This window comes from Elgaria multicarinata, chromosome 2, assembly GCF_023053635.1.
Source record: "Elgaria multicarinata webbii isolate HBS135686 ecotype San Diego chromosome 2, rElgMul1.1.pri, whole genome shotgun sequence".
Classification (NCBI taxonomy): domain Eukaryota; kingdom Metazoa; phylum Chordata; class Lepidosauria; order Squamata; family Anguidae; genus Elgaria; species Elgaria multicarinata.
Window position 1 is genome coordinate 17,498,879 of NC_086172.1, and position 15,068 is coordinate 17,513,946.

The following is a 15,068-nucleotide window of genomic DNA, read 5'->3' on the forward strand; positions in this document are numbered from 1 at the left end:
AAATCTGAGCCTCCAGTGATTTTGGGGGAAATTTTGAAAAACCCCACCCCATTTTCAGAAATGCATTAGAAAGCAAAGGACAGTACTTGCCCGTAGGGAACACAAACTTGCCCATAGGGATCCATTGCAAAGCGCTTGCCCATTGCAATCTATAGGACAATATCTCCGTCATTTTTCTACATACAGATGTATTTATTATTTGGGGAAATGGGGAAAGTGTGTATTGTGCTTTGCCCATACTTTATTTGAATGCTCAAACTTTATTTGCTTTTTGCACTTAACAAGCAGTGCACAGCGAACCCAGCCACAGCCCCAACACACACACACACACACACACACACACACACACACACACACAGTGAGAGAAAGAAAGAGACGTTAGAGCTTCCCTTCTCCCAACGAAACATTCTGAAAATTGACACAAATGACCCCCCGATCATCGCTCTCTAAGCACAGTAAGTTGTTCTTAAGTAGCTTAAAAAACAAAGAAGTTATAGGCGTGTTTTTACCCATTGCAATCCTATGGGGGGAAATCCAAGATGGCGGACGGAGCTCCCAAAAGACAAAAAGCTCCGCGTAACAGTTGATCCGCTCGTGATGCTCCGCTGCCCCCGATCCGCTCCGCCTCTGCCTTAAACGGAGGCGAAGCACCCGATCCGCTACCTCTTCTCTGATCCGAAACGGAGCAGAGCACAGCCCTAGTTCCAACTCAAAGTTATTCTAGAATTTATTTATTTATTTATTTATTTATTACATTTATATACCGCCCCCCCCCAGCCGAAGCTCTCTGGGCGGTTTACAACAATTAAAAATAGGAAACATTAAAAGTATACAAAAATTTTAAAAAACATAAAAACAGTATAAAAAACAACAACAGTATCCATTTAAAACAACAATTCTGGGGTCCATTAAAAACAAACTTAATGTTATTAAATGCTGTTAAAATGCCTGGGAGAAGAGAAAGGTCTTGACCTGGCGCTGAAAAGATAACAACGTTGGCGCCAGGCGAGCCTTACCAGGAAGATCATTCCACAGTCGGGGGGCCACCACTGAGAAGGCCCTCTCCCTTGTTGCCATCCTCTGAGCTTCCCTCGGAGTAGGCACTCGGAGGAGGACCTTAGATGTTGAGCGCAGTGTACGGGTAGGTTCATGTCGGGAGAGGCGTTCCATCAGGTATTGCGGTCCCAAGCCATGTAGGGCTTTATAGGTTAAAACCAGCACCTTGAATTGGGCTCGGAAACATATAGGCAGCCAATGCAAGCGGACCAGAATCGGTGTTATATGTTCAAATCTTCCTGTTCCAGCTATCAATCTGGCCGCCGCATTTTGCACAAGCTGCAGTTTCCGGACCGTCTTCAAAGGCTGCCCCATGTAGAGGGCATTGCAGTAATCTAATTTGGAAGTTACCAGAGTATGGACAACTGAAGCTAGGTTATCCCTGTCCAGATAGGGGTGTAGCTGGGCTACCAACCGAAGTTGGTAGAAGGCACTCCGTGCCACTGAGGCCACCTGTGCCTCAAGTGACAAAGATGGTTCTAGGAGAACCCCCAAGCTACGAACCTGCTCCTTCAGGGGGAGTGCAACCCCATCCAGAACCGGTTGAACACCCCCCATCCGATCAGAGGAACCACCCACCAGCAGCATCTCAGTCTTGTCTGGATTGAGCTTCAGTTTATTAGCCCTCATCCAGTCCATTGTCGCAGCCAAGCACTGGTTCAGCACATCCACAGCCACACCTGATGAAGTTGAAAAGGCGCAGTAGAGCTGCGTGTCGTCAGCGTACTGATGACAGCGCACTCCAAAACTCCGGATGACCGCACCCAACGGTTTCATGTACATGTTAAACAGCATGGGGGACAAGACCAACCCCTGTGGAACCCCATACTGAAGAGTCCACGGGGCCGAGCAATGTCCCCCAAGCACCACCTTCTGGAGCCGTCCTGCTAAGTAGGAGCGGAACCACTGCAATGCAGTGCCCCCCACTCCCAGCTCAGCCAGACGTTCCAGAAGGATACCATGGTCGATGGTATCGAAAGCCGCTGAGAGATCAAGGAGAATCAACAGAGTCACACTCCCCCTGTCTTTCTCCCGACATTGGTCATCATACAGGGCGACCAAGGCTGTTTCCGTGCCAAACCAGGCCTGAAACCCGATTGAAATGGATCCAGATCATCAGTCTCATCCAAAAGTGTCTGGAGCTGTCCCGCCACCACCCGCTCAAGGACCTTGCCCAGGAATGGAACATTTGCTACCGGCCTGTAATTACTAAGATTTTCCGGTTTTTGTTTCTCCAGCACTAGTTTTTTATGTTTTTTGTTTCTCCAGCACTAGTATCAAAAACATTAGAAACCGGTATTGGCTTTCAGTCTGTCTCAGTTCATGCCCCAGTTTATCTAACTCTTGGTCGCTATGAATCTAGGTATAAATCAAAGAATTGGAGACTCAATACAGTTTTACTAAAGGATAATCCTGCTGTCTGTAGTGTCAGGTCAAAGACACAAGAATACTTTGCAGTTAACTGCACTGAAGGGGTGGCATGGAGAACAATGCAGGATACTGCTAAAGCTTCTATAAGAGCTATCTTAGACCTTAGCTAGACCTAAGGATTCTCCCAGGCAAAGGGAGGGATCATCCCTGCCTTCTCCTGGGACCTCCTGTGTGTCATTTGGACGCACAGGGATGATCCCGGGACAATCCCAGGATGTAGGCCTGGTCTAGCCACAGCCCTTATCTCTGCCCCTTTTTATATTAACAAACACAGATCAAAATACAATGAAGCTTTAATTACAAAGATTCAAGAGCTTGATTTGGCACATAAAACCATCTAATGTTTCATTACTTGCATCATTCATTTATAATGATAATTTCACACTAACTGGTGGAGTTTCAAACTGGATTGGACACTGGGCTCATCTACACCAAGCAGGATATTCCACGATGAAAGCGGTATATAAAAGGCAGGAGCCACACGACTGCTTTATAGGGGTACTGAAGTTCACTGACAACTGCATTGACACATCTACACCAAGCAGGATATAACACTATGAAAGTAGTGTATATGGTCTGTGTCCGTGCACTTCAGTACCGCTATAAAGCAGTCGTGTGGCTCCTGCCTTTTATATACTGCTTTCGTGGTGGAATTTCCTGCTTGGTCTAGACCAACTTAAGCCTCGTGTGGCGCAGAGCGGTAAAGCAGGAGTTTCTGCAGCTGAAACTCTCCCCACGGCCCGAGTTCGATCCCAGCGGAAGCTGGTTGCAGGCAGCCGGCTCAGGTCGACTCAGCCTTCCATCCTCCCGAGGTCGGTAAAATGAGTACCCAGTTAGCTGGACGAAAGGTAATAAGGGCCGGGGAAGGCAACGGCAAACCACCCCGCTATAAGGCCTGCCAAGTAAACGTCAGCGAAAGCTGGCATCCCTCCAAGAGTCAGTAATGACTCAGTGCTTGCACGAGGGGTTCCTTTCCTTCCCTTCCTAGACCAACTTAGTTCAAGCTCTAAATACTCAAGTTATGCCAGAGCTAAGTGCCCTAGGAAAGTGTTTTATCACACAATACATGCTGTTTCTGCTGACGAGATGGTTTATTATTATTTGAAAACTGGTGTGTGGTATTAAGTGAACGCCACAGTGGAATCCCGAATGCTATGAATATCTGCATCAGCAGAGATAAAAGATGACATATGTTGCGGTTATGACCTAAATCAGTCCAGGTCTGGCAGACGCAGGTGGCTCTGCCATAACAGCGGCCAAGTGCTTGATCCCCGGGAAGTGCTGTTGGCTAGAAGGCTCTTGCTTAGCAGAGCGGAGAGGAAAACAGCCAGACATTAAGACATCCAGGGAAGTGTTGTACGAACTAGATTATACGAGCCAACAGGAAAGGGATGTTTTGTACATTAGCGCCCAGAAGGGGAGGTCTCTCGCCACCCAAAAAAGTTTCCTCCTGATAGGATTCCATGCAGAGGAGCATAACATTGCCAATGTGCTTAGCGCACGAGTCAGTTTCGGTCTCTTGGATGTCTCTATCCCAGTGATGCTGAAGGGCAATTTGGAGTGTAAAATTCTACACAGCATGAAAGGCATGGGAACCCTGCCCCCCTTTCTTTCTAGATAGCCTCCAGACACTGGATTTTTATTAAAACATTTTTATTTTATTTAAAGTGTTACAGAAAAGAAAATGAATACAAACGATCCCCTAACACTTAACATCAAAACAACAATTATATGGATATGTATAATATACAAAGAAAAGGAAAAGGGAAAAAAGGTTGATTGATAAAACTACTAGGGAAAGGAAGCTTAATCGAATTAGAAAAAAACCCCACAGGCAACTGTCAGCTACATCCCTGCCTCCAGCAATATATGTATAATAATGAAGAACTTTATCTGCAGACTTTGTCCAGGTAATTCTTTAAATGTTTCTAAACTGAGGGAAATAAATGATTAACAATTATTAACAAGACCTGAGTTGGAAAGATCGTGAACTCCTGTCTGTGCTGCTACTTTTTGTATTTTGGTAGACACACTCCTGTCCAAACTCAGCTACACTAAACCCCTGGATTTCTAAATAGTTTTTCGATGGGTTGCAATTACTTCCTAAAAGGAGAGAGACCAAAAAGGCTTTTAGAAGGGCTAATAATACACCAAGACAATGGGTGTGTTCACTATTGCTGTGACTTCATTCATTGGCTGAGAAGAAAGAAAGGTGGAAGCAGGCTGGTTTCTCATGAAATAAATGGGCAGAAAAGTGGCTGCACACTTTGCCTCGTAACTCAGGTTCCAAACTGGCCAGAGATTTGCCTCTTTTTTGAGGTGAAAGCTGGGAATCTGGAGATTGTGGTTCATTGTGTGGGAGGGCAACTGCACCCCCTTCCCCTTTCCTGTGGATGCCCATGGGAACAAATGAAGTTCTCCAGAGCAGGAGTCAGGGGGGGTCTGCTGAAACAATAGATTGGGCCTGTTCTGTGGTCTCTACAAGCTATGGGAAGACTATGGTAGGTGTGGAGCTGTTGAGATATTTCAATGGTTTCATTTCATTTCTATACCTCCCAATAGCCAAAGCTCTTACAAAAATTTAAACCATAAGATACAATATAAAATACGGAAGCTTAGAACAACAATATAAAAATACAACAGAGCAGCAGTGGATTTAAAATACAGATTTAAAATACAGATTTAAAACAGCAGAGCTAAAAGCCTAGAATGCTAAAATGTTAAAATACTGGGAAAATAAGAAAAGGTCTTCACCTGGCGCCGAAAGGAGTACAATGTAGATGTCAGGCGAACCTCTCTAGGTTTATAGCCGCTACCCAGAAAACTCTCCCCACTTACCTGGTGCCTCTGCCATCCACCGCTGCGGACACTGGAGGCAAGTTGCCTTCCCCACTTACCTGCGTCTGCTGTCCGCTGCCGGTGGCTTGTGTCTGGCAGCTTCCACTTCTGGGCTTCAGTGTCATCAGAATGGAAGCCGCCGAACACAAGCCGGCAGTGGTGGCAGACCCAGGTAAGTGGGAAAGGGGGGAGGGGGCTTACCTGGGTCCACCGGCACCGCTGGCTTACGTCTGGCGGGTTCCACTTTGAGGATGCTGAAGCCAGGAAGTAGGCCGTGGCCTACTTTCTGGCTTCAGCGTCCTTGAGTGGAAGCTGCTGGACGCAAGCCGGCGGTGGACCCAGATAAGGGGGATGGGGGCTTATCTGGATCCGTCACTGTCGCCTTGAGTCCAGTGGCGGCAGTGGTGAACACAGATAAGTGGGGAAGGGGAAGGGTGCTTACCTGCTGCCTCCGTTGCCATCTTTCTTCTGGCGGCTTCTGGTGCCATTGGAAGTGAAAGGAGTAGTCCCCACGCCATAAAAAGAGGAAAGCCTTCAGAAAGTCTAAACCTCACTAGAGAGTAACTGATAGATGTGAATTCCCCCACACACAGATCACTCTCCTCCTGCCCAGTCAAGAAAACCAGATCAGGCGTGTGTCTTTTTGCATGGTTTGGGCCGATGACATTTGAGACAGATCCATGGTTATCATGGCAGCCAGGAAGATCTGAGCCCCCCCAAATAAAGCAGCCTCAGCATGGAAGTTGAGAGCCCCCCGAAACAATAATCCTGGGAGTTCTCAACACGAAATCTGAGACAACTTCCGTCAGCTCAGGCAGGGAGCCTGAGAAGAAGGTGGGGTGGGGGCTACACCAGCAGGATCCCTCATCTGCCCAGGGTACCCAGCGCTAGATAGAGGCACGCAAGACCCACACTCAAACAAACCGGGAGGCTAGAGAGGAGAAACGTATCCCTATAAACCATGGCAAACCCCTCCCCAACCCCTGAGTATGAGCTGGTGTGCACCTAGCACCCAGGAGGGCCCAACTGGGAGAGAGTAACCCCTCCCAGTTCACCCACCCAGGTCTCAGTGACACACCCCAGGTCGGCCCACTCATCCACAATAAAATCATGGAGGAGAGAGATTTTGGTTTGGACCGACCTTGCAATCAGGACCAGCAAACTAGAAAGGCCCCCAGGATCCATCTGGTTGGGGGAAAGGACAAGACAAGAGAATGGCTGTCATGAATCCAGCCCCTCTTCCCCTCAGCTGACCTGAAAATACCCCAACACCACACCAACCCCTCCATGTGACAACAGTCACAAGGGCACCCCCTTGTCCCGTGTAGTTCTCCGGGCACATATTATAAATACCAAACAATCAAATAACATACAATAACACAGAAGAGAGCAGCAGTTCAAAGGAGATGAAGAGAGGCAACGGTTCTTTTTCTACAGGAAGCTTTTCCCCTCAGCTGCTGCAAAAAGCTGCAGGTAGCTGTGTAGAGCTGATCCTACATATCCCAAAAGGCCATAGGGCAGGGCTGGCATGTGCTCCTCTCTGGGACTCCAATAAACCCAGGACACTGGGAAACGGGCCCATTTCAACCTGGGGAAAGACGGAGAGATGAGTTGGCACAGGCATCGCTCATGTCAAAGACGTTGGAGTAGTCGCCGAAAACACGCCTCCACAGTTTGAATCTCAGCCCAAAATACACTCCACCCCTCTGCATCTGGGAGCCCACTCCTGAACCTTGGCAAAGGACATGCACATGATCAGCAGATGTCAAGTGGGAATAAAAACAGAGTGAAGATTTGGAACTCTCACCACGCCCATTCTTACCTGGGAAAAGAAGGAGGGGCAATTCACCAGACGTCCGGCTAAAGTCAAACAGCTGGGGGCAGCCTCAGAAAACCTGTCCTCGGCATCACCACTCCCCACTGGAATCGCACTCCAACTCTCTGGCTGTGGCATCGTGGCCCTCTGTAGCTGCAGAAAAGTGGAGCAACTGGTCAGCAGACGTCCAGGTTTGTGTTAAACAAGGAGAGAACTTCAGAAATGGGGTCATCAGAGCTTTCTGCCCCACCTCAAGCTAGCTCCAAGCCCTGCCACTCAGGACCCCACTTTCCTTACCTGGGGCAAGTAGGAGTGGGAGTTCACCAGACGTCCGGCTAAAGTCAAACAGCCTCAGGAAACCAGTCCTCGACATCACCACTCCCACTGAAATGTCACTCCAACTCTCTGGCTGTGGCATCGTGGCCCTCTGTAGCTGCAGAAAAGTGGAGCAACCGGTCAGCAGACGTCCAGGTTTGTGTTACACATGGAGAGAACTTCAGAAATGGGGTCATCTCAGCTTTCTTCTCCATCTCATGCTGGCCCCAAGCCCTGCCACTCAGAGCCCCACTTTCTTTTACCTGGGCCAAGTAGGAGTGGGAGCTCACCAGACGTCCGGCTAACGTCAAACTGGAGGGGGCACCCTCAGGAAATCTATCCTCAGCATCACCACTCCCCAGTGAAATCTCACTCCAACTGTCTGCCGGTGGCATCGTGGCCCTGTGTAGATGCAGAAATGTTGAGCAACTGGTCAGCAAACGTCCAGGTTTGAGTTTGTGGGGTCCTCTCAGCTTTCTTTTCCATCTCATGCTAGCCCCAAGCAATGCCACTCAGAGCCCCACTTCCTTTTACCTGGGCCAAGTAGGAGTGGGTGCTCACCAGACGTCCGGCTAAAGTCAAACAGCCTCAGGAAACCTGTCCTCAGCAGCACCACTCTCCACTGAAATGTCACTCCAACTCTCTGGCTGTGGCATCGTGGCCCTCTGTAGCTGCAGAAAAGTGGAGCAATCGGTCAGCAGAGGTCCAGGTTTGTGTTACAGGAGGAGAGAACTTCAGAAATGGGGTCATCAGTGCTTTCTGCCCCACCTCAAGCTAGCTCCAAGAGCTTCCACTCAGAACCCCACTTTCCTTACCAGGGGCAGGTAGGAGTGGGAGCTCACCAGACGTCCGGCTAAAGTCAAGCAGGTGGGTGCAGCCTCAGGAAACCAGTCCTCGGCATCACCACTCCCCACTGAAATGTCACTCCAACTCTCTGGCTGTGGCATCGTGGCCCTCTGTAGCTGCAGAAAAATGGAGCAACTGGTCAACAGACATCCAGGTTCATGTTACATGAGGGGAGTATATAAGATATGGAGGCATCACAGCTTTCTGCTCTACCTCATGCTAACCCAAAGCCCTGCCACTCAGTGCCCCACTTTCCTTACCTGGGGCAGGTAGGAGTGGGAGCTCACCAGACGTCCGGCTAAAGTCAAGCATGTGGGGGCAGCCTCAGGAAACCAGTCCTCGGCATCACCACTCCCCACTGAAATGTCACTCCAACTCTCTGGCTGTGGCATCGTGGCCCTCTGTAGCTGAAGAAAAGTGGAGCAACCGGTCAGCAGACGTCCAGGTTTGTGTTATACGAGGAGAGAACTTCAGAAATGGGGTTATTTGAGCTTTCTGCCCCACCTCATGCTAGCTCCAAGCCCTGCCACTAAGAATCCCACTTTCCTTACCTGGGGCAAGTAGGAGTGGGAGCTCACCAGACGTGCGGCTAACGTCAAACAGCCTCAGGAAACCAGTCCTCGGCATCACCACTCCCCACTGAAATGTCACTCCAACTCTCTGGCTGTGGCATCGTGGCCCTCTGTAGCTGCTGAAAAGTGGAGCAACCGTTCAGCAGAGGTCCAGGTTTGTGTTAAACGAGGAGAGAACTTCAGAAATGGGGTCATCAGAGCTTTCTGCCCCACCTCAAGCTAGCTCCAAGCCCTGCCACTCAGGACCCCACTTTCCTTACCTGGGGCAAGTAGGAGTGGGAGCTCACCAGACGTCCGGCTAAAGTCAAACAGCCTCAGGAAACCAGTCCTCGGCATCACCACTCCCCACTGAAATGTCACTCCAACTCTCTGGCTGTGGCATCGTGGCCCTCTGTAGCTGCAGAAAAATGGAGCAACTGGTCAACAGACATCCAGGTTCGTGTTACATGAGGGGAGTATATAAGATATGGAGGCATCACAGCTTTCTGCTCTACCTCATGCTAACCCAAAGCCCTGCCACTCAGTGCCCCACTTTCCTTACCTGGGGCAAGTAGGAGTGGGAGGTCACCAGACGTCCGGCTAAAGTCAAACAGGTGGAGGCAGCCTCAGGAAACCAGTCCTCGGCATCACCACTCCCCACTGGAATCTCACTCCAACTCCCTGGCTGTGGCATCGTGGCCCTCTGTAGCTGCAGAAAAATGGAGCAATTGGTCAGCATACGTCCAGGTTTGTGTTATACGAGGAGAGAACTTCAGAAATGGGGTCATCAGAGCTTTCTGCCCCACCTCATGCTAGCTCCAAGCCGTGCCACTCAGAACCCCACTTTCCTTACCTGGGGCAAGTAGGAGTGGGAGCTCACCAGACGTCCGGTTAAAATCATACAGGTGGGTGCAGCCTCAGGAAACCAGTCCTCGACATCACCACTCCCCACTGAAATGTCACTCCAACTCTCTGGCTGTGGCATCGTGGCCCTCTGTAGCTGCAGAAAAGTGGAGCATCCGGTCAGCAGACATCCAAGTTCGTGTTACATGAGGGGAGTATATAAGATATGGAGGCATCACAGCTTTCTGCCCCACCTCATGCTAGCTCCAAGCCGTGCCACTCAGAACCCCACTTTCCTTACCTGGGGCAAGTAGGAGTGGGAGCTCACCAGACGTCCGGTTAAAGTCATACAGGTGGGTGCAGCCTCAGGAAACCAGTCCTCGACATCACCACTCCCCACTGAAATGTCACTCCAACTCTCTGGCTGTGGCATCGTGGCCCTCTGTAGCTGCAGAAAAGTGGAGCATCCGGTCAGCAGACATCCAGGTTCGTGTTACATGAGGGGAGTATATAAGATATGGAGGCACCACAGCTTTCTGCTCTACCTCATGCTAACCCAAAGCCCTGCCACTCAGTGCCCCACTTTCCTTACCTGGGGCAAGTAGGAGTGGGAGCTCACCAGACGTCCGGCTAAAGTGAAACAGCCTCAGGAAACCAATCCTCGGCATCACCACGCTCCAATGAAATGTCACTCCAACTCTCTGGCTGTGGCATCGTGGCCCTCTGTAGCTGCAGAAAAGTGGTCAACCGTTCAGCAGAGGTCCAGGTTTGTGTTACAGGAGGAGAGAACTTCAGAAATAGGGTCATCAGTGCTTTCTGCCCCACCTCAAGCTAGCTCCAAGCCCTGCCACTCAGAACCCCACTTTCCTTACCTGGGCCAAGTAGGAGTGGGAGCTCACCAGACGTCCGGCTAAAGTCAAGCATGTGGGGGCAGCCTCAGGAAACCAGTCCTCGACATCACCACTCCCCACTGAAATGTCACTCCAACTCTCTGGCTGTGGCATCGTGGCCCTCTGTAGCTGCAGAAAAATGGAGCAATTGGTCAGCAAACGTCCAGATTTGTGTTATACGAGGAGAGAACTTCAGAAATGGGGTCATCAGAGCTTTCTGCCCCACCTCATGCTACCTCCAAGCCGTGCCACTCAGAACCCCACTTTCCTTACCTGGGGCAAGTAGGAGTGGGAGCTCACCAGACGTCCGGTTAAAGTCATACAGGTGGGTGCAGCCTCAGGAAACCAGTCCTCGACATCACCACTCCCCACTGAAATGTCACTCCAACTCTCTGGCTGTGGCATCGTGGCCCTCTGTAGCTGCAGAAAAGTGGAGCATCCGGTCAGCAGACATCCAGGTTCGTGTTACATGAGGGGAGTATATAAGATATGGAGGCATCCCAGCTTTCTGCTCTACCTCATGCTAACCCAAAGCCCTGCCACTCAGTGCCCCACTTTCCTTACCTGGGGCAAGTAGGAGTGGGAGCTCACCAGACGACTGGCTGCAGTCAAACAGGTGGAGGCAGCCTCAGGAAACCTGACCTCAGCATCACCACTCCCCACTGGAATCTCACTCCAACTCTCTGGCTGTGGCATCGTGGCCCTCAGTAGCTGCAGAAAAGTGGAGCAATTGGTCAGCATACGTCCAGGTTTGTGTTAAACAAGGAGAGAACTTCAGAAATGGGGTCATCTCAGCTTTCTTCTCCATCTCATGCTAGCCCCATGCCCTGCCGCTCAGAGCCCCACTTTCTTTTACCTGGGCCAAGTAGGAGTGGGAGCTCACCAGACGTCCGGCTAAAGTCAAACAGCCTCAGGAAACCAGTCCTCGGCATCACCACTCCCCACTGAAATGTCACTCCAACTCTCTGGCTGTGGCATCGTGGCCCTCTGTAGCTGCAGAAAAGTGGAGCAACCGGTCAGCAGACGTCCAGGTTTCTGTTACACGTGGAGAGAACTTCATAAATGGTGTCATCTTAGCTTTCTTCTCCATCTCATGCTGGCCCCAAGCCCTACCACTTAGAGCCCCACTTTCTTTTACCTGGGCCAAGTAGGAGTGGGAGCTCACCAGACGTCCGGCTAATGTCAAACTGGAGGGGGCACCCTCAGGAAATCTATCCTCAGCATCACCACTCCCCAGTGAAATCTCACTCCAACTGTCTGCCGGTGGCATCGTGGCCCTGTGTAGATGCAGAAAAGTTGAGCAACTGGTCAGCAAACGTCCAGGTTTGAGTTTGTTGGGTCATCTCAGCTTTCTTCTCCATCTCATGCTAGCCCCAAGCAATGCCACTCAGAGCCCCACTTTCTTTTACCTGGGCCAAGTAGGAGTGGGAGCTCACCAGACGTCCGGCTAAAGTCAAACAGGTGGGGGCAGCCTCAGGAAACCAGTCCTCGGCATCACCACTCCCCACTGAAATGTCACTCCAACTCTCTGGCTGTGGCATCGTGGCCCTCTGTAGCTGCAGAAAAATGGAGCAACTGGTCAACAGCCGTCCAGATTTTTGTTACGCGAGGAGAGAACTTCAGAAAGGGGTCCTCTCAGCTTTCTGCCCCACCTCTTGCTAGCTCCAAGCCCTGCCACTCAGAACCTCACTTTCCTTACCTGGGGCAAGTAGGAGTGGGAGCTCACCAGACGTCCGGCTAAAGTCAAACAGCCTCAGGAAACCAGTCCTCGGCATCACCACTCTCCACTGAAATGTCACTCCAACTCACTGGCTGTGGCATCGTGGCCCTCTGTAGCTGCAGAAAAGTGGAGCAACTGGTCAACAGACATCCAGGTTCGTGTTACATGAGGGGAGTATGTAAGATATGGAGGCATCACAGCTTTCTGCTCTTCCTCATGCTAACCCAAAGCCCTGCCACTCAGTGCCCCACTTTCCTTACCTGGGCCAAGTAGGAGTCGGAGCTCACCAGACGTCCGGCTAAAGTCAAACAGCCTCAGGAAACCTGTCCTCGGCATCACCACTCCCCACTGAAATGTCACTCCAACTCTCTGGCTGTGGCATCGTGGCCCTCAGTAGCTGCAGAAAAGTGGAGCATCCGGTCAGCAGCAGTCCATGTTTTTGTTACACGAGGAGAGAACTTCAGAAATGGGTCCTCTCAGCTTTCTGCCCCACCTCAAGCTAGCTCGAAGCCCTGCCACTCAGAACCCCACTTTCCTTACCTCGGGCAAGTAGGAGTGGGAGCTCACCAGACGTCCGGCTAACGTCAAACAGGTGGGTGCAGCCTCAGGAAACCAGTCCTCGGCATCACCACTCCCCACTGAAATGTCACTCCAACTCTCTGGCTGTGGCATCGTGGCCCTCTGTAACTGCAGAAAAATGGAGCAACTGGTCAACAGACATCCAGGTTCGTGTTACATGAGGGGAGTATATAAGATATGGAGGCATCACAGCTTTCTGCTCTACCTCATGCTAACCCAAAGCGCTGCCACTCAGTGCCCCACTTTCCTTACCTGGGGCAAGTAGGAGTGGGAGCTCACCAGACGTCTGGCTGCAGTCAAACAGGTGGAGGCAGCCTCAGGAAACCTGTCCTCAACATCACCACTCCCCACTGGAATCTCACTCCAACTCTCTGGCTGTGGCATCGTGGTCCTCAGTAGCTGCAGAAAAGTGGAGCAATTGGTCAGCATACGTCCAGGTTTGTGTTACACGAGGAGAGAACTTCAGAAATGGGGTCATCTCAGCTTTCTTCTCCATCTCATGCTGGCCCCAAGCCCTGCAACTCAGAGCCCCACTTTCTTTTACCTGGGCCAAGTAGGAGTGGGAGCTCACCAGACGTCCAGCTAACGTCAAACTGGAGGGGGCACCCTCAGGAAATCTATCCTCAGCATCACCACTCCCCAGTGAAATCTCACTCCAACTGTCTGCCGGTGGCATTGTGGCACTGTGTAGATGCAGAAAAGTTGAGCAACTGGTCAGCAAACGTCCAGGGTTGAGTTTGTGGGGTCATCTCAGCTTTCTTCTCCATCTCATGCTAGCCCCAAGCAATGCCACTCAGAGCCCCACTTCCTTTTACCTGGGCCAAGTAGGAGTGGGTCCTCACCAGACGTCCGGCAAAAGTCAAACAGCCTCAGGAAACCTGTCCTCGGCATCACCACTCTCCACTGAAATGTCACTCCAACTCTCTGGCTGTGGCATCGTGGCCCTCTGTAGCTGCAGAAAAGTGGAGCAACCGTTCAGCAGAGGTCCAGGTTTGTGTTACAGGAGGAGAGAACTTCAGAAATAGGGTCATCAGTGCTTTCTGCCCCACCTCAAGCTAGCTCCAAGCCCTGCCACTCAGAACCCCACTTTCCTTACCTGGGCCAAGTAGGAGTGGGAGCTCACCAGACGTCCGGCTAAAGTCAAGCATGTGGGGGCAGCCTCAGGAAACCAGTCCTCGACATCACCACTCCCCACTGAAATGTCACTCCAACTCTCTGGCTGTGGCATCGTGGCCCTCTGTAGCTGCAGAAAAATGGAGCAATTGGTCAGCATACGTCCAGATTTGTGTTATACGAGGAGAGAACTTCAGAAATGGGGTCATCAGAGCTTTCTGCCCCACCTCATGCTAGCTCCAAGCCGTGCCACTCAGAACCCCACTTTCCTTACCTGGGGCAAGTAGGAGTGGGAGCTCACCAGACGTCCGGTTAAAGTCATACAGGTGGGTGCAGCCTCAGGAAACCAGTCCTCGACATCACCACTCCCCACTGAAATGTCACTCCAACTCTCTGGCTGTGGCATCGTGGCCCTCTGTAGCTGCAGAAAAGTGGAGCATCCGGTCAGCAGACATCCAGGTTCGTGTTACATGAGGGGAGTATATAAGATATGGAGGCACCACAGCTTTCTGCTCTACCTCATGCTAACCCAAAGCCCTGCCACTCAGTGCCCCACTTTCCTTACCTGGGGCAAGTAGGAGTGGGAGCTCACCAGACGACTGGCTGCAGTCAAACAGGTGGAGGCAGCCTCAGGAAACCTGACCTCAGCATCACCACTCCCCACTGGAATCTCACTCCAACTCTCTGGCTGTGGCATCGTGGCCCTCAGTAGCTGCAGAAAAGTGGAGCAATTGGTCAGCATACGTCCAGGTTTGTGTTAAACAAGGAGAGAACTTCAGAAATGGGGTCATCTCAGCTTTCTTCTCCATCTCATGCTAGCCCCATGCCCTGCCGCTCAGAGCCCCACTTTCTTTTACCTGGGCCAAGTAGGAGTGGGAGCTCACCAGACGTCCGGCTAAAGTCAAACAGCCTCAGGAAACCAGTCCTCGGCATCACCACTCCCCACTGAAATGTCACTCCAACTCTCTGGCTGTGGCATCGTGGCCCTCTGTAGCTGCAGAAAAGTGGAGCAACCGGTCAGCAGACGTCCAGGTTTCTGTTACACGTGGAGAGAACTTGATAAATGGTGT